General features: G+C 44.1%; 1 protein-coding gene across 2 annotated transcripts in view; it reads right to left on the minus strand.

Annotated features, from left to right (window-relative positions):
• The window catches only part of CDYL (chromodomain Y like), a 245,982-nt gene that overhangs the window by 199,877 nt on the left and 20,421 nt on the right, over window positions 1-25,684 (minus strand). The window lies entirely within an intron of this gene.

A 25,684-nucleotide genomic window follows, 5' to 3' on the forward strand; every position in this document is an offset into this window, starting at 1 on the left:
ACTCCCAAGAATTGTGGTAAAAGATCTAGCACCTTTTCGCTCAGTCACTCATGTGGGAGAGGTATACCAGAAGGACAGAAAAGTAAGTATTCAATATTTATTAAATTATTGCGATTCTTGTGTAGAATATATGGACAGCAATCATCAATAGATAGCAGATAAAGGTGATTGGAAGAATTAGGATGGTAAAGAGAATGAACAATGCTACCATTGTGCTAAAACTGTTTATCTGTGCTGGCATACAAGTACTGAGTATAGTGTACTCCTATGTGTTCCCTAACCTACCAGTCTAGGGTGTGTGTTTTTTGCCAAGAATCCTCTATAGGATGATCTAACTCCACTTTACCTGGAGACAAAGTATGTAGGTTCCACCCTAGACGTCCCTCCTCCCTGAGGGATAAAAAGGAACCAGCTAAGCTGAAACGCTAACACAACAATGACCTCACAAGTGACAGTCAAGCACTCCTCTTTCGAGCACTGAAGAGTAGGTGCATTTATAACAATTGCAACCATGTTTCCGTGTTGACGCTTCAGCTCAGCCAACATTATTTATGGTCTCTTTGATAGCAATGTCACCTCATGAACAAAATAAATAACATTTATACAATGTGTGTCGGGCGTTGTACTAAATGTTCAAGGTGTTGCGATAGTGTTCTTGCAAAGTGGTTTTGTAAGCAAAGCGGTTTCAGAGAAATTTCCCCTGCATTGTCAAACAAGCAAATGTGTGTCAAAAGTAATCATGTGAAAGAGAAGGCAACTTAAGAAACGCGTTTATGTAAAATTGTAGGGTTTCTTCCAGGGCTTAATTGAGCCATGTGACATCCACTTCTTGGACACAAGTCGATTTAAAACTAAGAAAGCTATTGCGCAACACGCTCAAGCCTATTTATGTAAAAAGATGCTGAATAAAGCAATAAAAATCATTTAAAATAGGCCATCATACAAGCAAAAGTATACAGAAAACTATTCAAAATCATAAAAGTAGTTTAAGAAATCAAATTCAAAAACAATTTAGGATGTTAAAACAGACTGCATAAAAAGTACCCACCAAACGGAATAGCCAATTGTTAATGTGTTCTGAGACTTCTGTTACCAGACACTGCAGATTATGGTCACAAAGCACAACTCCGAGCAAGTTTATGTAGCAAATGTGTTCCCAACTAGCCCCCACAGCAGCTGCTGAGAGTGTGACCACAGCCAGTAGAAGGTCCGCAGAACCAGAGGCAAGATCCTATTCACCAGGAGCAGGAGAATCCCAGGAAGGCTAGTAGAATGCATTCAGAAGCAAATGTATATGCAGTGGACAAGCTACAAATGTGCCTTTAAGGGGTCGGTTGTGTTCGATTTTAGATTTCGTATAAATCTCCCCGATTCATGCCCTTATATTAGGTACAATGTGTGTTGCGCTTATATAGGCATAGAAATCCAGTCCTTATTTAAGCATAGCCCATGCTGCCCAAATACAGGCATGACTACTTCCATCCGTTCATCTAAGTCACACCGATTTCTTGGAAAACCAGACTCTTAAGCCGTTAGGGACTTCCCCTTACTTGAATATTGATTTCTCCAAGAACTTAGTTATTATGCTTGAACATCTATTCCTTAGGGGTTCATTCATGATGTTCATATGCCCGACTTTACTTCAAAGCTTGCATTCCGAAACACCTTCAAGGTATAAATATACCTTCACTTGCTATAGAAAAGCAGGGTGTGGTTCGGTGAAGTTAGACTACCTACTTGCACGACGCAGCTCGCTACAGCAAGTGCCGAAGGAAGCCAACTCTCCAGCTGACGGACTGATCAGAAGCGGTCATCCTCTGCCGAGAAATCCAGCTCCAGTGTTTCTGACTCTCCTTGCAGGGTGTTGGGAAATTGAGTCCGTGAAAGAGATACCATCCTCTCATTCTAAAGGTATGGAGCTGGTTAGAACCTAGAGAAACCTTTGGCAATTCTTGGGAAAACTAAAACCTATGCTAAAAACAAACACTTACTTCTTCCCTCGTACTAGAGCTAGGTTAGGTACACTGGGGTAGGCGTATTTTAAAAGCACCAGTTGAGTATTTTAGCCCGTGTCATTTATTTATGTATTTTTATATGTCATAGCACCAGACAATGCTATTACAGTATTATTTTATATTACAGTTTACGCTGTACCCATTATACTTTGCATTCTGTCTAACAATTGTAGCAGTTCAGCTCTCTTGCATGGGAAAGAAGACTGTTCAATAAACCCCTTTTTATTGAAACGCCTGTCTCTATTTCTGTGCAAACTCTGTAGAAACGAAGCATGCACGATTGACTGAGTAAAATAGTTATCTATTGTTTCCACAACTGAAGATATGTTTCGATTCTTGGGGAAACAAAGTTGTCATGTTTATGCGGTTGTCAGAAACTGATCCCTTCTTGTTTACTCGAGAAAGTTTCTAGTGACCTCTGAGCTAGCTGGCACTCACAATTAAGTTTAGTATACTCGATAGAGACATACTGATCTCAGTCCTATGTCATATCTATAGGGTATAATATTACAATGCGCAGAGCCTATTGGGAATATAGGAACTACACTACATGGCACCCAACGGTTTGATAAGGCACTAATTTAACGCTAGATACTGGAGTAACTCGTGCTTATCTCAGAGACTCCCTTTTCCGTAATACTCCAATAGACACCAGGAGTGGGTAAAGGTATAATATCCGCCATAGCTGAGGAGGACGAAAAATCCTATGTATTAGCTTTTGTGGTTTGTTCAACGTTGAAGGATACAGTGTTCCAAAATATTGTGCACCTTATCTTCGTGTCCTTGAAACTTGCCCTGCAATTTTCATTAAACAATGTTGAATAACGGCAACAATACCGAGAACGGTGGCGCTGCGGCTGATCCAGCAGCTTTTAACATAACTGGTTTCCAAGAAACCGACGAGGATGCTATATCCATTCCTCTAAACAGAAGGAAAGCCTTCACTATAAAAAACTTCTAAAACATGGACTAACATCAAGAGGTGGTAGGGCAATTTTTGTGATAGAGGCACATGAATATCACCAGACAGAGGTATTCTATTCATGGTTAGTCTTTCCAGAAGCAAATCTAATAACACATGCGTTTCACTTCTACAAAGAAGATGATCCACCAGAGGAATATATTCAGTTTGAGGATATTAAAATTCCATTCACATACCAGGAGCATGAGCTCTGGTTTAAAGGCACCCTAAAACATTTAAATCAAATTACCAGGCTCGGTCCACTAGGTAGGCCGGGAGCAACATGGTCGGCTCTAGCCGGCTACATACCCGAGCCTGACATTGAAGCAATATCGGACGAACAATTACTTAGTAATATACAACATTTAATAGAATTATACAGTGAAACCCCAACTGCCTGAAAATTCTGAAAAGGTCTTTACTAAAAACACTCCTTCTCCTTCTAAAAACAAGTGAGAAAACACTAAACAAACTTCTAAAGAGAAGCTTTCTAATTCCAGAGGCAGGTCTCCTCAAAAGGAGCCCTCTGAACGGAGGCATAACCTCAGGAACAGGGATAATTTGAGAAAACCTGATAGATATCAAGATACTGATACACGTTCCTCTTGTACCTTTCAGACTTCGTCACAGAAATACGAAAGAAGAGGACGGTCAGAACACAAGGAAGAACACGTGAAGTCCAAAGACGACCAACACGTTCAGAAAAACAAGAAACCTCAATTCACCAAAAAGAAGGTAGCAGGTCTAATAATCAGACATGCCGAGGATCTTGAGGACACAACTCAAGAACGGAGAATGGGCTCAGACAATGTTGGACAGCGCAGCAGAAGTCAAAATAGCTCGACAGAACATGAAGGGTCTTCTGGAGATAGTGGACTTGATTGAAGACATTCAAGCTGAAACTGCAGATACTAGGGTTAGTTCTCCACATAGGTAATATGAAATAACACTCCGGATGGAGGGAGACATACCAAGAAAAATTAAAGCTCTCTTTTGAGAGCAACTTTCTAAGGGTTATGACATTCTTCTAGCTGAACAAGACTGGCCACCAGAATTTGTCAGGGAGTGCCCATATGGTGAAGACATTATGCTAGACTTCTCCAACTACATTCCAATTCATTTAAAATATACTTATGCCAGGAAATGGGCAGGAGCCCAAGCTCCAGCATTGTACAAAAACCATGTAGGATGGGATGAGGATTCTCCTCACCATAAAATGCAGTTAAAAAATCAACCAACTGCACAGAGGCAGTATCCAGTTAAGCAAGAAGCTATAAAACAGGTCAGGGAGAACTTAGGTCAACTTAAATACCAGGGGGGTGATTGAAACACGCACCTCGTCAATGAACAATCCTTTGGTTTCCTGTCTCCAAACCAGACAATACATATTGTCTAGTATTGGATTACAGACATTTCAATTCTTGTTGCAAAACATTTGCAGTGCAAAATGCACACAGTACAGCATTAATGAATAACATTGTGCGTAAAAAATATAAAACCACATTAGATATTTCTAACTGTTTCTTCTGTCAAAACATTGCACCAGAAAGTAGGTATTTGACCACTCTCGATAATGGGGAAACAGGGTCACTTCTGTCGTCTCCCTCAGGGATTCAAGAATAGTCCTGGGTTTTTCTCAGCAAGGGTAATAGAGTTACTACAAACTTATGATGACGAAGCATTGTCATATGTCGATGACATCTATCGGACAGACAATGACTTGGATAGGCACTTGAACAGGGTGAACACCATTATACTGGGGTTGGCCTCTGAAGGGTACAAATTCAATTTTAAGAAATCAAGAATGCCCATCTCAAAATCCTTTTCCTAGGATATGAATTATCAAGTGAAGGCAAAAGCCTAGCAGCCAACTTTTTAGAAAAGTGTGCACTGCTCCAACCTCTAAAAACCCTGAAAAAAGTAATAGATTCTAGGTTCCCTGAATTTCTGCAGAAAATATATACTAAATTACGCAGAAAGGGTTAAACCTCTCTACGAATTAATCAAACCTGATTTTAAAATAGTAAATTGGTCACAAAAACACACAGAAATTTTGCGTTCATTGCAAACAGACATGTTAGCAACAAAACATTTGCAAACCTGCATAAAGGTACGCAACTTCGTGATCCGAATCATTCCAGGATGATGCAGATACTTAACTTTTAATGAGGGTGAAAAAGTACCTATAGCTTACAAATCACACTTGTACACACAAGCAGAAATTAAATTCACTTCTACAAGAAAAAGTCTGACAGCTGTTGAAACTGCTGTAACAAAAAGATAGAGCCTTCGCACAGGGTAAGCGCGTTATGGTTGTTACACCTGTACCTGCCTTAGAGGCAGTGACGAAAGCGAGCATTCCTAACGCTAAAGCTTTATATCCACGATGGATACAATGGGTTAAATCTCTTGCTGCAACTGATGTTGAATAGGTTTTTGATCCTTATTTGAAAACAGAAGCATTTTTACAATACGAACAAGAATGTACTCTGTCTACTGAAATTCTGCCTCTAGAACAGTATCAATGTATAATTTATATTGACGGATCAGCTCAACCCGTACGGGGGTAAACAAGCCTATAGTGCGGCGTGCACGATTGTTAGAGGTCGTTAGCACAATGGCAAATTCTGACCAATGGTCACTAAAACTCAATCTCTAGGAGATTTTACAACTCAGCGAGCTGAACTACAAGCATTCAAGATGGCACTTGAGAATACTGATCGCGAATTCCCCACACTAATAGTGTGCGATTCGTATTATTGAGTTTAATCTTACAATGAATATTTGCCGAACTGGCCTCAAAACAGTTACAAAGATGCAAAAGGTGGCACAATTAAGCATAAAATGCTTTGAGAACAAGTAGTTCAGTTACGACAAGGACTACAAAACACTCATGTGATACACACGCTGAGACATCAATGTAATGGCGTTCACGTTGAAGGGAATTCATTGACTGATAAAACCACGAAGGCAGCTGTGCAAACAGCTTCTGTAGTTGCAATCAATCGTTCAGAAACGAAAATAGACAGAAAAATATTTCTAGCTGTCAATGCTTCTAGCAAAGACAGTGTTAAACAATACCTAAAGGGTTTCCACTCAAATACTAGTATATAACTGATGCGAACAATGTTCCGTTTACTCAAATCCCTGGAGTGGGGGATAGTGTGATTCCGAACATAGATTAGGACTAATCTTAGCAGCAAATGAAGGGCTCGCCTCTGCTCATGCAGGTGTTTCCGCCACAGTGTCATTATTAAAACAGAGATATTGTTGGCGGCGTATGAGGAAACAAACCAGAAACACTGTTTTGGAATGTGAAATATGCCAAAAGATAAAAGTCTACTGTGAAATGTCCTGCACAGACACCCTTGTTAATTTCAGATAAACCATTAGCTTGCGTTTACTTGGACCAATGCGGTCCATTACAGAGGGATGGTAACTATAAATATATCATGGTCGCAGTGGACTTGTGTTCAAGGTTCATTTGGATGTGGCCTCAGCGCTCTGCTGACGTTCCAACTGTTATAAAAGATTTGCGAGTCTTTATCGGCACATACTCAGTCGGCACGCTACATTCTGACCAGGGTCCTGCGTTTAGCTCTCGAGCTTACAAGGAGGCCATGGCCACATTGGGCGTTGCAATGTGGTACTCTAGTCCATTCCATCCTGAGGGACATTCGGTTGTGGAGAGAAAAAACCAGGACATAAAGCAATCTATAACAGCTAGGGTATTAGGTTTCGGTGGGTCATACATCTAATAAGTGTCCAACGTAGTCGTAACAACTTGCCAAGAAGTTCTCTAGGGGGTATCACTCCATATGAGGTCCTTTTTGGGACTAGGATGCTGGTTGTGCGGACCTTGATTGTCAGACATCAGTGGTGGACCAAAAAGATTTTGATATCAAAGATCGTTTGGCCGTTTTACAGGACTTAAAACGAAACAAAACAACGTGCTCCTGAAACCATACCACCACTGAGGAAAAACCAACCGTCCCAGCTTGGTGATCTGGTCAGAGAAAAGATTACGGACAAGAAGGAATTTGAGCCTTCTTACAGACCCCCAGTACCTGTCCTAGCAATTCACGGATCAAGAACAGTATTACTGCCGCCCCTTGCTGGTAAAAAGGAGAACAGGTTTGTGTCAATCAACCTGGTCAAACCACATCATGTGGCTGATAATAAGCAGTAGGCCAAGTGGACTCCGCCAATGTAGCAGACGCCCTACTCTAGCTACAATCCAAGAGGTTCAAACTGAAACACTCATCATCTTTGAGGAATCTGTAGAACGAAATGAAGGACTAAGCAACAAAGCCATGGAACTTGTACCTCTTGAGACCCAAATAACAGTTCGTCAAGAAACACCCGTCTACAATAAAGTAGCATCTGACTACACAAATGTAACAAGTGAGCCTGAGGTTCCAGCGATTTCAACGAATCCTGATGAAATCCCAACAATTGACATAACTGCCTCTGGCTATTTCATTAACTTTGATAAGTTTTCGAAGGATCCCAGCGAGGCTGAAACGACGCCAGTAAAAATAACTTTTGAAAGAACAATCAACAGACCTTTTTCATCACCTGTGAAAGACTTATCTGGTTTCACCATGGATTGAACTTTGGATTGTGCTGGGTATATTTTTTCTTCTACTTTGGTTGACTCTGGTAATAACTTTGAGAATGCTGAGAAATGGAAGATATGTCAAAATGGACACAGCAAGTAAGAACGTCAACTTACTCCTCAAGCCACACAAATCATCACATTGTGAACAAAGAGACTTGTCATCAGTGAACATAACAGCCATTCCTATACCTGGTGGTATAGCATGGGACAAAACGGATGATGACATTTTTGGCCCGTCGGAGCGGTTGAAGATTCCACACTTATTCAAGATTTCATTAAGTGACTTTGTTTCATCTAGTACCTTTTCTGATGATTGGGACTTCGAGACTGTTAAAAATATGATGTCAGACCTAGAAAGGTCTGCAGTATTTACAAATCATGAATGCTTAGAAGGGTCATCAGACTATGAACAAATGTATTGTTATAAGCATTATGGTCATCATTTCTTGCACAAATCTGCAAATCCTAGAAATGTATTCATGTATAAACAATGGGAAGATTGTCCTACGCCACCAAAGGGTAGCTCAAAAACATTTGCTATGAAATCCCGTACTTTTCAGGGTTCAATGTATCCAATGCTGAATCATTTTACTTTATTAAATGTAAACAAAACAGGCATGAAAAGTATGTTGACAAATACCAAACAAATTTATTCTGCAGCCTTTTATACCCAATTGTCTAAACTAGGTTTTGACTTTTGGAAAGACAACATTGAGACAAAAACTGTCTGGGTTACGAAAGATTGGCAGGTGCAGGGGATATAAGCTATGTTTAGAGCCTGAATCATCCATGAGCAAACTTTTTTTGAATGACAATGTCCAACAGACCTCTTGTCTTGGGTTAGCCAAGATCAAAGACATGAACAATCCGTCCATACCTAAACCTACACCTGATAGCAGTAACACTTCAGAGGGGGGAGGTCGACGTGCATACTATTTTGCATCACAACAGAACAGATCTAGATTGGAATAAATGGTTAATCTGGCCCACAGACACAAACAACTGTCAAGATAGATTCCTGAACAAAACACAGGGTTTCACATTCAATAGGCCAGACCCAAGATCTGTTCAAAGACATCATCCAGGAATAGTAACAACATACAGTTTAGGGAAGCTCTGCCTTGATTGGCGACATAGATCTACACTTAAGGATGTAAAGCAACACTTCTCTTCACTTAATTACCAGAGGCTGATAAAACATACAGTCCTTTAAATTGTTGTGGACATGTCAGTACAAGAATTTTGAGGAGTATTTTGGAGTCAGGGTTGAGCAAGGTAACAGAACAACGTGCACAGCATTAGTCCAGCTCCTGAACAGGCATAAAGAATAGTTAAAATCCATATTTTATAGAGGAATGGGAAAGCTCTAATCTGGAACATCCAAATAAACGCCCCCAGCAAAAGAGATCAGATTTAGTAAAGTCTTTTTCCCAGCCTGTCCTCCCCACAAAATTTACCCATGAACGACGTATTAATAGACATTTCCGTTTCACTTATTGTTCGACAGTGCTTCTATTTTAGAGAAATGGATTACAAGATAAAACTTAACACGTCTTGCCTACTTTTTACCATTATCGTAAAACATCTGATAGAACTTTATGAAACATTTTGCAATCTCGAACACTCGTCTGACCCAAAGCTTATTTATTTCTTCAATTCATTTGGCTACCGCTCTTACCACACTGCAAATTGAGAAAATCCCCAACTGTATTATTATCCTTCCTTTGCTGCATATGATGATCAACTACATCTTGGTAAACACTGCATCCATACATCTCTTCTAGTCAGTTGGTACAGTGGATGGCATGTAGGCGAGATCCAACCAGGCCCCAAAATCTGTTAGGAAAACTCGTTGGCAAACGCAGGGATCCCAGTAAGTCGTGCCACGTGTGCGAACACGCATTTTGAAATCGTGAACAAGGAAAAAATTCTGCTATGCCGCGGATCGCGGAATTTGCTGCAATTTCGCATTCTCCACAGAACTTTCAAAATTCCACAAATTCCTCAAGCGGAGCGGAATTTACTGCCCAGGCCTAATAATAAACTTATTGTGCCATTAGAAGTGATAAAATAATGTGTTGATGTTAATCAAAACTGTTTTGAGCCTCTAGCACATTCAATTTAAATTGAAGACATATGGTGATTAAGGAGTACAGTCAGATGATGGGTTTCACTTGTATATTTAACTTGTGTTCCTTGCCGCGTTGACTGATTCTAAGCAGAGGGTTCTTCGTTTTTGCAATACTTCTGGCTCAAGTTTGGTCACTGCTTGGTGTCATTTGCATTTATTTACAGTGAATAGACTTATAATATCTCCAGAGAGTCGCTTTAAGAGCCTCCCAAAATACTATCGGGAGAGGAAACCGAGGCCTCATTATGTCTACGGTAGGTACCTACTGTGTCGCTTATTTTTTGCTACAAGTCTCATCTCAAATGGGCCAGGTGCTCAGTCTTTATCTTATTTAGGGCCGTGGACATCCCAAGGCAAGGGAAAGCTCCACTTAAGTGATTGAAGAGGCCACAAGCAAGAATGCAGACGTTGATAACACTGTGGCATTTCGTCCTAGGTAGCAAGAAATAATCTGGTCTGAAGAGTGTGTCATGGGATCTGGAGTAGAAGTTAATACCCCGCAATCATACAAGAAACGTGTGCCATATGTCAGACATTCACAGGGTCTCTGTAAAACTAGCTATTATGGCCTCTGGAGGACACGCCAGTCCCCTTTGTTGGGTCTCTGGAGTGATCCGTTACCCCATTACCCCCAGGTCCCTACGTCCTCGACACCTTCAAAACTAATGAGATTATACTATCTCTGACAGAAAAAAAAAAAGAAGGAATGCTGGACCTACCCTCCCCCTCCCGCCGGGAGTACATAAGGGTACATGTCCCAGCATTCCCTCTGTTTCTTTTTTCTGTCATTCTGATAGGGATTGCTGTGGCGCGTGGAGCTTGGAATAGGCTCCTGCGCCGAACTTACCTCCGCTGGGGCTTCGTTGTCCTCGGCGACTTGGATGGCCTCTCCCTCCCTGCCGGGCTTGGGGGGAGTGGCGCAGGCTGCTTCTGATGCTCCTCTGGGCCGCGCGTGGATGTTTGACCGCGTGGGCCCCACGTCTGCCCGATGGCCGCCCCTCCTGCCTGCCTGGCTTGTTAGGGGGCGCGGCCGCCTTCGCGTCTTGGGGTGGCTGGTTTGAGAATGCCTTCCTGTTATGGCGCTGCCTGACTTCCGGTTTTGGACGTAGTCAGGCGCTTCTGCCCGGTCGTTTTTTTTGCTGATATAAACGGGGGCAGCTGGTGAGTACCGCGTAGCGGTGTTTATTTCCTGTGCTGTTTGCTAGTTGCTACTGCCTCCTGTGTTGTTCCTTGCTATGCAGGATGGGGAAAAGTTTGAGGAAGAGGCATCACAGGGAGAGGTCATCTTCTTCTTCTTCTTCCAGTGTCTCTTGTTCTCCGTCTCCTGCCCGGTCCAGACGCTGTGGTGGGTGTGGGGATGCGCGCTTGAAGCGCTTGATCAGGGAGACCCTTTCAGAAATGGGTTCTGGTGGAGCCGGACGCAAGGTTCCAGCTGCGGCTTCCGGTGCTTCTGCTTCTTCTGGTGACGAGTCGGCTTGGGCTGGGGACTCTGAGCTGAAGGGGAAGTATATTGACAAGGACGCTCTTCCTGGTATCCTGATGCACGTGAAGCAGAATATGGGCTTTGCGGATGACGCTGTTCCCAGTACTTCGGGGGGTTCTTTGCTCCGCCAATTCCAGAGTTCTGCCGCGGTGGATGTTCCTGTTCATCCCTTTATTAAGGATGTCCTGAAGAGGGAGTGGGCTGATCCGGATCGCATTCTGGTTCCACGTTTTATGGCCCGTCTTTACCCCCTCCGGGATATGGCTAAGGATCTTCCTGATTCGACCCCCATTGACTCCTTTGTTGTGAGTTTGGTGGGTCGCACTTCCTTGTCTGAGGACGCTGTGCTGAAGGACCCTGTGGATAAGAAGGCTGACGGGGTTCTAAGGAAGGTTTATTCTGGCTCTCATCTGGCCTTGAGGGCCGGCGTTTATGGTACTTATTTGTCGCGGTCTCTGCTGTCGGACATTAAGTCTCTCTACCAGTCGATGGACGAAGCCACAGACTGTTCAGGTCTTCTTGAACACATTGAGCGGCAGGTTGAACTTCTGTCCGATGTGTCTTTTGATGTGGTGCGCGCTGCTGCTCTTTCTGGTGGGGCCTGTGCGGCGGCTCGTCGCAGTCTTGTTCTTAAGGACTGGAAGACAGACTGCGCAGAAGGCTTATGCCTTGCGTTTGCCCTTTCAGGGTTCTATGCTGTTCGGGGGGGGGGGGGGGGGGGGGTTGTTGACCAAACTGCACAAGCTGTTTAAAGAAAATAAGCATTCTTCTTCTTTTAAGTGTTCTGCTTCTGCTGCTGCTTCTTCTGCCCCCTCTAAGTCTAAATCTTTCTTTCGGCCTTCCTTTCGTGGGAAGTTTGGGAAGGGCCGAGGGAGGTTTTCTTCTGGCGGGGGTCGGGACCGTAAGGCTAGGTCTCCTCCTCCCCCGAAACCTCGCTCCTGACTCTTTGGCTGTGGTTCCCGGGTTGTTAGTAGGAGGGCGGCTGCACTTCTTCCTGGATGCCTGGGTTCAGTCATGTTCAGATGCTTGGGTGTTGGATGTTCTGCGGGAGGGTTACAAGGTGGAGTTTTCTGTTCCCCCTCCAGATTCCGGCATCCGCCCGACTCCCTGGCCTGCTTGCCGGTCCAGGAGGGCCCACCTAGTTCAGGGGGTGGAGGATCTTCTTCGGAAGGGCGCTATTCAGGCGGTTCCTCCTTCGGAGGTGGGGGTCGGGCTTCTATTCCCTGATTTTTCTGGTGCCCAAGAATACCGGGGGTTTCCGCCTGGTCCTGGATTTGAGGGTCATGAACCGGTAGGTGTTGTTGATTCCCTTCCGCATGGAGACCTAGCAGCGGATTGTTCCTTTGGTGCTGCCGGGTCACTTCATGTGTACCCTGGATCTGCAGGACGCCTATTACCATGTTCCGGTGCATCCCAGGTCCCGTCGATTCCTGAGATTTTGTGTTCAGGGGTGCCACTTTCAGTTCCAGGTTTTGCCCTTCGGCCTTCGCTCTGCCCCGAGGGTCTTTACGAAAGTTGTCGCCCCCTTGGTTCCCTGGCTTCATCTCCGGGGGGGTGATGGTGTATCCCTATTTAGACGATTGGTTGATCCATGCTCCCTCTCGGGACCTGTTGTTGGAGGCGAGAGAGTTGGTGTGCTCGGAGTTGCAGCGGCACGGGTTTCTGATCAATCTGCCAAAGTGCCGGCTGACTCCTTCACAGGATTTGGTGTTCATTGGGGCTCGGTTTCGCACGGACCTCAACCGTGTGTTCCTGCCGGATCCTCGGGTTGTGTCCCTGTTGTCCCTTGCTCGAAGGTTCCGGGCGGGGGGTTCCTTTCGAGTGCGCCTCTGGTTGCGTCTTATGGGTCTGATGGGAGCGACTGTCTTTATGGTGGCTTGGGCTTGTTTTCACCTCCGCCCCTTGTGGTGTTACCTTCTGTCTCTCTGGGATCCGTTGTCCCGCGATTGGGAGTGTCTGGTGCCCGTGTCTCCTGTAGTCCTGCCTGCTCTGCTTTGGTGGTCAGATCCGGTCCATCTGTCTCAGGGGCTCCCCTTGCAGCCCGCTCCGTCGCTAGTCTGGACGACGGAGGCCAGCGCTTTGGGGTGGGGGGCGACCTTGGGTTCTCAGTCCCTTCAGGGTCGTTGGTCCCGGCTGGAGAGTCGCAGGTCTTCCAACTGGCAGGAGTTGACTGCTGTGTCCCGTGCCGTGACGGGTTTTCGGGTGTGTTTGCTGGGCAGGAACGTCCTGGTGAGGTCGGACAATATGGTGTCGGTGGCCTATCTCAACCATCAAGGGGGGGGATCAGTTCGGCTTCCTTGAACGCAGTGGTGGTTCCATTGTTTTGTTGGGCTGAGGGTCATCTGCTGTCTCTGACTGCGATTCATATCAAGGGAGTGGACAACTGTGCGGCGGATGTCCTGAGTCGCTGCTTTCCGGCACCTCTGGAGTGGTCTCTCACTCGGGTTGCGTTTCGGCTTGTGTGCGGGAGGTTTGGGCGTCCCTTTCTGGACCTCTTTGCCTCCCGGCTGAATGCGCAGCTTCCACGCTTCTGCTCCAGGTTTCGGCAGGAGGGTTGTTGGGGGGTGGATGCCCTGTCGGTTCCCTGGCCGTCCCGACTGCTCTACGCCTTTCCCCCTCTGGCGCTGATTTCCAGGTTTCTGTCCCGTCTGTGTCTGGAGGATCGGGAGGTGGTTGTTGTTCTGCCCTTTTGGCCTCGGAGGTCTTGGTTTCCGACAGTTCGTCTTCTGGCTGTGCGGGGCCCTTGGTTCCTCCCTCTGTCCCAGTCTCCCCTGCGGTCCTCCCCGCCCCTGTCTCTTCTCCGCTTGCGGCTATCGGTGTGGAGGTTGAGAGGCAGGGGTGGCGGCGGCGTGGGTTCCCGGAGCATTTAGCTGCTGCCATCCAGGGTTCCTGTAGGCCTTCTACTCTCCTGTCCTATGATCGCCACTGGGGTAACTTCAGTCGTTGGTGTTCGACCTTGGACCTTTCCCCTTTGCACTGTTCTTTACAGGCGGTGCTTCAGTTTTTGTGGGAGGGTTTTGAGAAGGGTTGGGCTGTGTCCACCTTGCGTGCCCAGTGGGCGGCTGTCCGGGCTTTTCGTTCCCCGTGGGGTAATCTTTCTGATGATGAGGACTTGGTCTCCAGGCTGCTCCGCGGTTTTTCTCTTTCTCGTCCGGTTTCCCGGCCTTCCTTTCCCCTGTGGGATTTGCCCTTGGTCCTTCGGGCCTTGATTGGTCCTCCTTTTGAACCTTTGTCGGAGGTGGATTTAAAGTTTGTGACCTTGAAGGTTGTGTTCTTGGTGGCCATCACGTCTGCCCGGCGCCTTGGCGAGTTGGGGGCCTTGATGTCTCAGGAACCTTTCCTGTCCTTTTCGGAGGACGGGGTGGTGCTCCGCCTTGATTCCTCCTTCGTGCCTAAGCTCGCTTTTCAGTTTCACCGGTCCCAGGAGTTAGTATTGCCTGCGTTGGGTTCTGTTCTGGATTCCCCGGGTGGTCCCTGTTGGTCCTTGTTGGATGTGTGCCGGGCTTTGCGTGTTTATCTTGAGCGCACAGCAGCTATTCGGATGACTGACTACCTGTTTGTCTCCTTTGGGGCTGCTTCCCGTGGGCGTAAGGCTTCGTCTGTGTCCATTGGTCGCTGGCTGAAGCAGGTCATTTCCTTGGCCTATTCTCTTTCTGGGTCCCCTCATTCTGTGGGTGTTCAGAGTCGTTCTTCGAGGGGGGTGGCGGCCTCCTGGGCTGAGGTCCGGGGTGTCCCTCTTTCTGAGATTCGTAGGGCAGCCACTTGGGCTTCTTCCAATACTTTCATCAGGCATTACCGTCTTCTCAATTTGCTGGGTGATGAGGGTGGTTTTGCTTTGGGGGTGTTGGGTTGTGTTCGCCCGTGATTTCTGTTCTGTGCTCAATAAATGCCTGGTCTTTGCTGTACTGGTTGTTTGTTGTGTTTTTGGGATGAATGCCGGAGTTTGCTTTGGTATGTCTCATTAGTTTTGAGGGTGTCGAGGACGTAGGGACCTGGGGGTAATGTCCTATTACTTCGGGTAATCTTCATTACTCCGGGTCCCGTAGTCCTCGACACCTTCATGACTTCCCTCCCTCCCGCCCTGTTTGCCGGCCTTCATCCTTTGGCTTGGTATTTCAGAGGGAATGCTGGGACATGTACCCTTATGTACTCCTGGCGGGAGGGGGAGGGTAGGTCCAGCATTCCTTCTTTTTCATTTTTCTGTCAGAGATAGTATAATCTCATTAGTTTTGAAGGTGTCGAGGACTACGGGACCCGGAGTAATGAAGATTACCCGAAGTAATAGGACATTCCAGGCGCCTCTTATAACCAGGGACCTACTGGCAGTTCACCAATCAGATGGCCAAATACCTCTAAGAACAAGGAACTTAGGGAGAAGGGCATAGATATGGACTAGTCAGAGGCTCTCTCTGAAGACCCATAACCACCACATATTTGCCACATTTATCCACCCAATCACCTGTTGCAACGAAGAGGACATGGAATTTAAAAATTATAGCGTAAATTAGAGCTCCTCCTCCTCCTCCTCATAAACCCTGAGTGAAAGACTTTAAGAAACACTTGTTGAGCAAATAAAATGACCTTGGTTTCCGCCAGATGTATCTCCTGCAGAAAGAGCACGCCAGCTTGAAGACTCTTTGCAGTCTTGAACACTGCTGCCTTTTGACTTTATCCAGTAAGACATTTACTTTTCAGGTAATGGTGTGGAGCTGATCCCGCTTTGCTCCCTGTTTGCAGTCAGCCATCAGATGGGGGAACAGACTAGAAGCAATGTATATAACTGTAAGGTCTGCCGCATTCTTGCGCCTAGGGATTGGAAAGGGAAGTGACAGTGGCTCAAAACGAAAGCACAACATAACCCCAACACCACCACCGAACACCTAGAAAACCGGAAGCATTGTTGCGGGAAAGATTACAGAACACCACCAACCAGGCAATCGTTGATTCATAATTTTCTATATTGTGGTACATTTGGAATTATGCCCAATGTGGTCACTAGGAAGCGCCTAAAAAAGTTCCTCTGTTGTTGGACAAGCCTCATGTAATCCGAAAAGTACATAATTTTGTTAGATTCAAAGAGCAGAGATTCTTAGCTCTCAGAGGCAGTTTCTGTTTGAGTGCTCTATGCGCCCTCTCAAATGTAAAGCATTAAGATCCGAATTCCACTGGGAGGATAGATCGCAACCAGTGGACAAGGAATTTCTTAGGGGAGGACCCTTTACAGCCCTCTGAAAAAGCAGAGGTTGTTCCCTCTTGCTCTCCCCAACGTATCCTCGACCCTCGCCACTAGTTCTCTAACGTTGCTTACTACTTGGAGACTGTCTGTTGCAGTGAGGCTACTTTATCTTCAAGGTCAGAGACTCAGTCTCCCACCTCCGTTATCCTGTCTACTGCCTGTCGACGATCATGGGGCAGCAGCATATTGGCAGACCCAAAAGCTATTATCTTCACCTCTAGTTAGCCCTATGACTGAGTTATGGCCGAAAGTATTGATGTAGTGTCTGGGTTTGCCTTGCTCATTGTGGAATCTCCCGTGGGTGGAGTATCTGCCATTTTACACTGTGTTATTAAGCAGGTCCGCCAGGGAGTGCCTATTGATCCAATCTGTTCTGTTTACGCCAAGGGACACTTTGTCTTTAGCCAAAATGTGACCAGGTGGGTTCTGATTCAGGACAGGTTCACAATTCACTACCGGGGCTACATCTCTCGTTACTTAATGGAAAGCAGGGGTCTCAGCTAGTGGGGTTACTCTTCCTCCACGGTAAAAGAACAGCTACCCTCCCCAAACCAATCTGAGTGTCTTCAGGTCTTCCCTGAGGCATCAGCCACTGTGTGAGGCTACTGGGACCAACACCATACCCCAGGTGGCCACATGGCCAGGGTGTCAATTCCTGGGAATGCCAAAGTCATCCACCAGATGGGATCTTCTATTGGCCCCCTCTCACCAGATTCTCGGCAACAGACCCAGTCAACAGGCTGAATCATTTTTCTACAAAATTAAAGGCCCAGACTTCACCACAGGGATTCCCAGCCTGCCACAACGCCACCAGGCCTCGCCGTCTTTTTATTCCTTGCCGCAGGAGACCTCGCTGCCTCTCCCTAAGGCACCAATCAATCCACAAGCAACACAGTCAGCGGTGCACCCCAGACAAGCACATAAGGGCAGGACTTTGAATGATGTTGCGGGGCGGTAATACAGAGCCAATCCAACTGCACCCAACATTATTTAGAATTTAACACTTTCCCAAGCAAATCCTGTTCTCATGGCGATACACTGATGCAATTGTTATGATTTTGTGATGCTTAGGACATGGAGTTGGAGGTCTTCTTGAGAAGGCTCATTATCCAGAGCACTGAAAGCTTGCTTCGCAAAGTAGCGATAACTGCCAGTTACGCTGATTTGAAGACCAAGGTCTCTGACAACAAGATGTACTACCTTGTATAGAAAACAGACTGAAGTAAATTCAGTTTTATAACACTCAAGTCAGTATCTTCGTAGTCAGAGAGAGGGTCTACCTTTTGGATAGGTATTTTCATGCCTTTTCAAGAGGTTACTCGAGTTGTCTTGTTTGGTTGGCTGGTATTAGGGTCTAATTTTGCCCCCTTAAATACTTATTAGTGCAAAGACACAGAAAACAATGAACTGGTCCGTGTCACCGGGGATAATCCATTAACTAATTACATCAAAAATAGTTTCCTTAGCACCTTAATATCTGGTCAGCCTTGCACATTCCTGTTGAATGACCTCATTTCCTATTGTAAAAATGCATCTGGTTACAGCGTACCACTGCCACACAGAATCAATCACAGACACTTAAGAGGCAAATATCTAGAATGCAACTTTACCAGCAGCACAAAAATCTAAGACTACATTAATACTGTGTGCACCCAACTCCCGCTCACTACAACCCAACAAATGTTGTCTTTGGTATTACATGCGCTCGTGGTCTGCTATGTGTGGATAAAACTAACCAGGTTTTCAAAAAAAGATAAATCAGTCAGCACTGTAACAAAATTCTAACTTAGGGAAACACTTCCTGGAACAAATGTCACCAGGAAGATGACCTAGAGTGGCAAGTGAGTAAAAGGAGTAAAACTTTTACCAAGAGGCGGCAACATTCCAGCCAGCCTGAGTAGCTTCCAGACTCTAGCCTCTTCTAAATAATCTGTTATTTGGTTATACTCCTTTTGCAAACATGTCATGGGTACTGTTGGCTTACATACTACGATACACACCTAAAAGCACACAGCCATATATGGTTAAACAGTTCCAACCAAAACGCACTTTCACCCCTTTGTTAAAATGCTCTATATTTTTTAATTAAATGCATGATTAATTAGAAACTTTTGCTGGGGGTTTAGATAGGTTCAAAATAAAAAGTATGAATGGCTAACTTCAAACATTATCCACTACGCATAGTATTGTTCTGCTTTCTATAATGTATTTCTTCTAGTTATACAAATGACTTTTCTAGTTATATTATTTGGCTACTGAAATAAACATGTGTCTTTACTACCTGTTAAGACACTAGTGTCATTTCATAAATGACATCAGGTCAGTTACAAGTACTTTAACTAATGCTCATATTGTTCCTATTGTAATGGTGGTCATAACCCACTGCATAGTATTCTGACCTGATGCAGCCCCTGAGAATTTAATATTTAGAGTTGAAACATCAACATTCTATGGTGAAAGACTGATGTTTAAACATTCCTCTGCCAGTTTATGTGGTGTAGAGATTCCTTACTTTGGATGTCTTCTAAAAATTAACTGTTGAGTGTGTTTTTTGCTTTGGTGATCAAACCTGTGGATATATTCATATTTTCTATTACCCAGCATGCTCCACTGAGTACTTTATCATCTCCATTCTTAAAGTAATGTCACCATTAAACAATTTATGTATGAAGTTCCTCTGGACTACTGCAAGTTTAGAATCACCGACAGGATCAGACATGAGTTCTATCATTCAAAAAACGGATGTTATAGATTTCACAATAAATTATGTGGCAACATGGTCTACTTTGTGGTTTACATACTCTGGCTCATTCTTGGAATATAGGCAAAGGCACTGGAATTATGCGATTTGGCGGCTGTGGCGTTTTCGCATGATTATTGATCTCCTGCATTTGCCGCATAATCCATCATCTCCTACCTAATCTGCAGATTTAACACAGGCAACAGTTGTTCCAAGCTCAAATGGTTCAAGAGTGTTGCTGAGCAGTGCAAGGCCCTGTGTAGAGGTAGACTACTCACCTGTTTGTTGCTTATGGCTATGCTTGAGTTTTAAACTGGAACTAATGAGGTGCAACAAATTCCCAGCTCGTGTTATCAAGTGTACAAATTTCTAAATAATGAAGTAATATCAGAAAATGTGCGGCATTATTTGCATTTTCTTGCCACATAATTCGGTCGCTGGTTAGGTTTCATATAGGTACACCAATATAGGTTCAGGTAGTCACCTAACCTTTCACCTATATTTTCCCCTACCATTACACTACATAACAGTTCTTGGGACTGACCTTTTACCTAGCTACGGTACTGCTTACAGGACGTGGGGTTTTCCCAGCCTCATCCATTATGCATGAGGATTCTTGGAAACTCAGCAGGACTAACATTGCCAGAAAAATACAAATGTATAAGGGTCATTCCTTCCGTCATCTTAAGTCAGACATGTCACAGCAAGGTTGAACCCCTGAGGGTACCACTTAAGGTATATAAACACCATATCTTGCTGGGTTAGGCAGAGGAGAAAAAGGAATTCCATGATGACACATTGAAGCAAGATGCTGAGGTTCCTGCACGCAGACACACCAGCTCGCAGTGGTCTGACATCCCTCACGGGGTGTCAATCTCGAGACCAAGACGGGGTCCAACAGTCTCTCACTTCAGGTAATGGTGTTGACTTATCCTACTGGGATTCTTGGCTGTACACCTACATACATGCTAGGTACACCTGGGTATATCTAGTTAGGGTCACATCGTAGGAGTACGCATTTTATTGTCATGTATTTTATTACCTGCCTGTATTCATCTTATTAGCACTATGATAGAAATCTCCCATACTTTCACTCTGTTGGTGCTTGTAATCATTTATATCTGTTTTCTGTCTCATGGTTGTTTCAGCACACCTATTTTACACTAGAATGGCGCTGGTTCAATAAATGCTTATTGAAAACATCCCCACCATTTATTCTGTGTATCTCTCTGAGACAAAGTGAGCACGAATGACTGAGCGAAAAGTATTGCACTGTTTCCACTATCCCTGATGGGTCAGAGTTGTCATGTTCGATAGTTGCAAAAAACGATTCCCTCCTTGATAAAAGGGGTTTCTAGTGGCACTGTGAGCTAGCTGGTATACAGGTGAACATACTCAGTGGTGGGTGTCTAGAATCAGTCTGGACACCAATCCTACGGTGTAAGTGGTCTAAAAGTGCAGATCCTATATAGGGTTTATAGGAACTAAACTACATGGTGCCGCCAACGTTGGTTTAGTACTTATTTAACGGTCAAATCGGAATAGGTCAGTCATGTTGTTCTCAGAGACCCCTACTCACATTTTCCCAGAGACGTCTGGAGTGGGAAAGGAACAATCCGCCACAGCTGAGTAGGCATATCCTAGATTTTGGCTGTAGGTTTATCAAGCTAGAGGATGAACAGTTCCAATTGTGCATAAAACCTTCTCAGTTTCCTTGAAACTTTTTCCTTCTTCAAAATACTGTCTGTCGAACACACCAGTTTGCCAGCACAACGTGCTGGCAGCTAGGGAGGAAGAACAGGAAGGGGAAATCAACATTTCAGAAAACGTTAGAACTGCCCTTACTTTAGAACTAGCAGACTATGGAGTCACATCTATGGGTGGGACAATCACATTTGTGATTGAGGCACACAAATCATATAGAACAGAGGTATTCTGTTCATGGGTTAAATTTCCACAAAGCAGACGCACAATCAAATACATTTCATTCTTACTTTGAAGATGAAACAACACATAAATACTGTCCGTATGAGGACACTGAAGTTACGCTCACCTACCAGGAGCACAAACTGGTTTAAAGGTGCCCTCCTACACACAAAAAGGAAAGCGAGACTCTGTCCGCTTGAAAGAGATGGAGCAACTTAGCCAGACACTAACACAATGCCAGTAGCAGACTTACGTCCACTTCATAAAGAAATAATACAGAAACAAGACAAAGTTGGTGAGGAGAACACTCACACTTCAGCCAGCAATGGCTACACAAGCAGGACAAATTCAGGGAACTACAACTAAAATAACACCACAAACGCTACACGCAGTTATGGGCAAAATGCCCACCAGATGTGAGTAAATACCATTCTGGATCGCATAAAAAAAAAAAAAAAAGAACACAGCTAGAGGCAGTGTTTCCACTCACTAACCCTCAAGTAAAACACAGAATGCTAACAATCTGCTTGCCAATGGGGGTAGCCCCCCAGATAGAGCATTGTAGCTCTTGGGGTACCGTTTGCACTGCCATATATACCAGAACACATGGTATCCCTTCATTAGCAGTAATACCAGACAAATTAAGACAAATACAGGGTGAGTATGGAGCAGAGCCTGCTATGAACTTAGGGATGAAATAGTTATGAAATGTTGCAGAGGAACCAGCTATTGTATTAGCAAATATAAAAGAGGAGGCAGCAGCTGTGTTAATACGCCAACACATGAGGGATTTCACTCCTTTACAACAGGAACGTGAATTACCTAAAATTATTGACACCTAGGCTGAATTAGGTAAGAGATAGTTTGGGAGCTACAGCAACAAAACTTCAACTCATGGGTGGTCCTGAAAAGGATAATTTATCACCAAGCAAGCAACCGAGTATTCCAAGAAGAAAATGGGATAACGGAAAACAAAAGAATAGATCATAATCCAGAAACGGGTCTCCTCAACAGGAGCCCTCCAAAAGGAGGTACAACCTTAAGAATCATGATAACATTAAAAAAACCTGACAGGTATCAGGATACTGATACATGTACCTCTCGTTCCTTTGAGGGTTCATCAAAAAACTCTGAAAGGGAAGGACGGTCTGAACACAGACAAGAAGAACGGACAAAGTCCAGAGAGACACAGTGTACTTCGGACTATAATATCAAAAAAGAAGAAAAACAAAAATCAAAACCTCAATTTAAAAAGAAGAAAGTTAGGCATGCACAGAATTCTGTGGACTCTACTTCTGAACAGGGAATGGGCTCGGACGATGCTAGACAGCGCAGCAAAAGAAACAATAGCTCGCCAGAACCTGATGGAATTTCTGGTGACAGCAGAGTTGAATGAGCATATCACGGTGGAAACACTTGATACAAGGGTAAGTGTCCCGCATAAGTTACATGCAAAACACTGCAAATGGAGGGGGATAAAACCCAAGAAAAATAAAGGTCTCTTTTGGGAGAACCTGACTTACGGCTATGACATACTTTTCACTGAAAAAAATTGGCTGCGTGAAATTGTTATGGATTGCCCAAAGAGAGAAACAGTAATTTTTACCAGCGTTTTCTGACATCGTTCCAATATACTTGAAAGATAGATACACGCAGGAGTGGGTGGTAGCACTTGCCCCAGCATTATATCGGAACCATGTTGGGTGGGATGCTGAGTCACCTCGCCATACAATTCGTGTAAAAACTACTTCAACTCCACAGATACAGTACCCAATAAAAAAAGCGAGAAAACAAATCAAGGAGAGGTTAGATTAACTTGAATACCAGGGTGTAATTGAAACTTGCACCTCTTCGATGAATAATCCTTTGTTTCCCGTAATAAAATGTGATAATTCATACCGTCTAGTTTTAGCCTACAGACAGCTGAACACATGCACTAAAACATTTGCAATACAGATTGCACACAGTGCCGCATTAATGAATAAGACTGTGCGGTAAATATACAAAACCACATTAGGTATCTCAAATGGATTTTTCTGGCAAAATATAGCACCCGGGAGCAGGTATTTGACGGCCTTCTCAACGCTCGGTCCTCAGGGTCAATTTTGTTGACTCCCCCAAGGGTATAAGAATTGCCCTGGGTTGTTCTCCGCTAGGGTGACAGAGTTACTTTAGAAATTGGAAGAAGAGGCATTGTCCTATATAGACGATATTTATCTGATGGAGGATGATTTAAAGGATCATTGACAAGTGTGAGTGACATTATTTGGGGGTTCACCTCTGAGGGCTACAAATTTAATTTAAAAAAACAAAAATAGCCCACCTCAAGTGAAGGGCAAAGGCTGGCAGCTAATTTCTAGAAAAGATTGCGCTGCTCCAACCTCCTAAATCACTGAAAAATCTACAATCCATAAAGAGATTCCTAAATGTTGGCAGAACATACATTTTGGATTACAAAGAAAAAGTGAAGCCTTTATAGGACCTAGTAAGACCTGATTTTTTGTTAGGCATTGGACACAAAAACAGAGATATCCTTTGTTCCCTACAAGCTGACATGATAGCTTCAAAACATTTGCAGATACATGTGAATGTCTGCAACCTGGTGATACGGGTCATCCCCAGGTTATCAGGATATACCTACATCACTTTCAATGAAGGTGAGACAGTCCCAATTGCATACAAATCACACTTGTACACAACTGTTGAAATGTGTTTTGCTTCTACAGAAAAAATTCTGGCAGCAGGACAGACCTCTGTAGCCAGTGAAAGAACACTGGCTCAGGGGAAACTAATAATTGTCGTAACTCCAGTACCAGCCTTAGAGGCTGTTACAAAGGCTAGCATTCCTAATGCTAAAGCCTTACATCTGTAGAAAAGTAGGTCTGTTATCTTGTGATTTACTCCGCCATTTTGTGATATACCATTCATGACTGACCTTCTCTCTGTATCACGAACACTCTGGAGCTCCACTTTTGACCTGCCACATTCCTGCACAGATGCTCACACCCTGTTCGTGCTTTGGCATACAACAAACTGACCACCCCATGCTCAACCAGTCAGATAGGGAGTTTCCCAGATGTCTATCGTCCTCCCCCTGCACACTACGCCCTGCAGGTGTCCAACAGCTACCATCTGCAGGCCTATCAGATTGAATTCTGCTTCCTGTGTAATCATTCCTCACGCCTGTGCCCTGCAGGGGTCCAACAACTACCATCTGCGGACTTCTCAGATTGAACTCTACTTGTCGTATAATCATGCTTTTTGTCCACACCCTGCAGGGGAGTCACCGCTACCATCTGTGGACTGATCAGATTAACCTTTGTTTGACATATAATCATGCCTTTTTCACCTATGTCCTGCAGGGGCCAAACAGCTACCACATGTTGATTGTATCAAAACTGACCATTGCTTGTCTAAATTATTGGTGGTTGTTATTGTTCACCTAGCCCGCACAGGGTGGAGATGAAGGGTATATAAGGTGCAGAACCAAAGCACTCATCAGACTGCCTCTTCAGACAGCTATAGGTGTCTGTTGATGTAAAACAATTATGTTGTTAAGAGAAGGAAAAAAAAAATAATAATAATAATCATCATCATCATCATCATCATCATCATCATCATCATCAATAAATAAAAATCATTTTTGGTCTACATGTACATACTTCCATTGTACATCTATGTACCTCCATGTACTTGGATCTGTGGGTCTGTTACTTTTCTCCTGAAAAAGCATATCCAATGCACTACCCTATCTTTCATCCTGTGCCTCTATCAATATATTTAATCTAAATATACTTACTTTTTTATATATCTATATACTTTTAATATACTTATGGATCTATATACTTATCTCTTTCTTCTAATTTAGCATTTCCAATGCACTAGCCTATTTCTCAGCCTATACCTCACTCATATCTTCTACCCCAACCTTCTGACTCCTCTCAAACTTCTTTCTACTACTCCTTCTAATGCAACACCCTATCTCTCATCCTATAGATCTATCAACATATCATCTACATCCACTCTCTCATTTAGCCCAAACCCCACACCACTACTATGATCGCCAAAATAACCTTTTCTAGACTCTCTTCTGCTCTACACCTCCTTGCATCATCTGACACCTCTTTTTACAAACTCTCCCCTCTGACCCCTTCCCTCCAAAACTCCTTTTTACTCATCCAAAAGCTTCTTCCTACTGCTAAGACTTTAAAAAAAATAAAAAATAAATCCTTCACTCTTTTATCCCTCCACTATTCTTTTTCAATAAAAATTAACAGACTAACATGTTTCACTTCTCAAATTCCATATTCCATATTCAACTATACTAATATACTGCCCAAATAACTGAATAACATATCTACTACTCAAATTACTTCATATTTATACTATACTCGCCAGAAAAGCACTTCAACGCCCATCAGGGGTAACAAGTGCTATATTAATGCAAATCTTTCTTCCCCTTTTACCCATCCGCTATCCTTCTCACTCCAAGTAACAGACTAATATCCACCACTGAAATTACCTCATATTTCACCATATTAATTCACCACTAATCCTCTATAGGCTCCCTG

The sequence above is a fragment of the Lissotriton vulgaris genome, chromosome 4_1 (assembly GCF_964263255.1).
Source record: "Lissotriton vulgaris chromosome 4_1, aLisVul1.2, whole genome shotgun sequence".
In the NCBI taxonomy this organism is placed as follows: domain Eukaryota; kingdom Metazoa; phylum Chordata; class Amphibia; order Caudata; family Salamandridae; genus Lissotriton; species Lissotriton vulgaris.